Consider the following 2,649-nt stretch of genomic DNA (forward strand, 5'->3'; position numbering starts at 1 on the left):
AATTTTCGTTACAGTGCTACGATGAGGTTTGCGGGCTCGCTACGAGTTTTGTCTACGGCGCCTACGAGAGAACTGCTACGGGTACGGCAAATCACGTAGCGCTACGACGCAACAGGCTACGATGAATATCGGTTGATCCATCGAAGCGCACGGCTTTATTTCTTTTGGGTCATGCCAAGATCGAAATCTATGATTTGTTTGTACTTATCTACATAATTATGTAAATTTAAATAAGGTTCAATAAATGAAAAGTTTATATTGTTATATAATAAGAAATAAACATGTTTGGAATACTTACTAAAACAACTACGCAAATAAATCTGACATTGTTTTACATAGAACGCTTTGGATTAATTACTATTTCAAGACATTATCTAATCGACCAATTCGTACAAGAATTATACGAATAAATAAATCTTGTCAACAACTAAAAATTATGTCATTTGTATTATAATAGTTATTTGATAAGATTACATATACATATTGTAAATATATATATATATATATGTGTGTGTGTGTGTGTATAATCTTAAATTAAAAGGAATTACTGTGATATCTTATGTACTATGAAGCGAATTGTTCACACGTATACATAATGGCATACCTCTAAATACATAAGCAATAAAGCGCGTATCTTTTATATGATAAGATAATACTTTCGTACTAAAACTGCTAAAATTAAACTGGTTTTAATAAACTACTTAAGTAAAACTAGATATTTGTAGAGCACTCGTACATACGACCTCGTTGCAAGATTACCACTTGAGAAGAAGATTTACAGAACATTTATGCCGTGTGTGGCAATTCTGAGCAAATTAACAGAATAAAAACTACTTATCCAGAGTATTATATATCCTATATTACTATATGTTTTGGCTTATTGTTAAATAGAATCTAAACTTGGATTGGAATTAATATTTTTACATTTAATCTTTTTTAACATTTATGCTAACCATAATTGTCATCTATTTTAGAAAACATATACTGTTGATATAACATTATATATGATGTGGTGAATTTTAATTAATAAAAAATAACTTAGTCGTTTTTGTCAATATTTTTTCCTTCATATATATATAAATTAAATTTTAGCAGTCTTTTGTTATAAACAATAGATACACAAAAGATGGCGTTAATATCGTATTTACATTTGCAATAAGCTAATAAACTAGCTGTCCAAAGCAGTTATTTTTGAAGTGAAACTTCTTTAGGCGCATGAGGGTAAAATTTTGACGGAAACGTTACGTGCAGCGTTTTTGTGGAAGAAAACGGAACGAAAGATTGAGACGAATTGAGAGAGAGTGAAAAAGAGAGATCGAGAAAAATACATTGGTTGATGTATTCGTTTAGTTCATATTAGAACTTTATATGTCAATTCAGTCACATAACATCTTGTGCAGTAAATAAAATTAACGATTTTTTATTTATTAATATTATCATTAGCAAGTATAGATACGGTGTGTAAACAGTGTGAATACGTGAATAGCGGTACATGATCATCTATTAGGGCTTTTACCTATTAATAATTAATTTACAAAGAAGTTTCAAATCACTATTCTCCTATTGTTATAATGCACACAAAACGTCAAGTAAATATTTACTACACAACACACTAAAACATGATTCACCACTATTGGCAAGCCATGTTTTTAGTAACGCCTACACTTCCGTACGTTTAGATTGAAATTTGATAAATATCTATCGGCTTTGATTAGCGGTATACGTAAACTATGATTAGGTATAAAATATTACTCACAATATCTGAGTTAAATTCTACAACCTAAGATTTGAGAGTCGTAAGTAAATTTATTTATATGATGTATAAGATGATCCTTGATCGACTTTATCGATGTGTTTTGTTGTCACTGTAATTGCGTGAAGTGCTCTCTCCTATGATACTATAGTGCACTCGTTGCAGTACCTTACAATTTCTATGTAAATTACAAACTTGGCGATTTATAAGAGTGGTGAAGAGTGTATTGCCAGTTCTTATCCTCTGTACACCCTTGATTTGGAAACATATGAATAATTTGAGTCCATATCAAGGAAGCTATTCTTGGTAACTGATATATATCAATCCTTGACAAATAAATTAATTGCCTGGTATAGAAAACATCATACTACTAATTACATCGACCTCATTAGTGCTTAGACATGTAATGTTGTACATAGTGTAGAAGCCTTTATGTCTGGGCTAGCCCAGTCTACAGATGAATATTATTTTTGTATTTTAGAAACAAATTATAGATTATTAGGGATTGTAGCATTTGAATGGAGAACGTATTTTAAAATCGGTCTTGTATATTTGATATTCGTAGCAAACATACAGAAATACTTTCTTATTGCGATACCAATCAAGTGTTGTGTAAGTTTAGATATATAATATATTATACACTTTCCAACGTCCATACATAAGATTTTATGTACACTGTCTAAAACTTTTGAGCAGCTCAAAATACATTATGTTATATAAAACGAACAACAGATGTTATGTTATATATATAATTTAAATGTATCTTTATATTCACTATTTGTCAGACTTTTCTGTGCTTGAATCGAATTTGATATTTTAATACAATTAACATACTACTAGATGCTTGTTTCTATCTGTAGAGTTTAATTATATATAATAATACTAAGTAAAACACT

Source organism: Pieris brassicae, chromosome 6 (assembly GCF_905147105.1).
Source record: "Pieris brassicae chromosome 6, ilPieBrab1.1, whole genome shotgun sequence".
Classification (NCBI taxonomy): Eukaryota; Metazoa; Arthropoda; class Insecta; order Lepidoptera; family Pieridae; genus Pieris; species Pieris brassicae.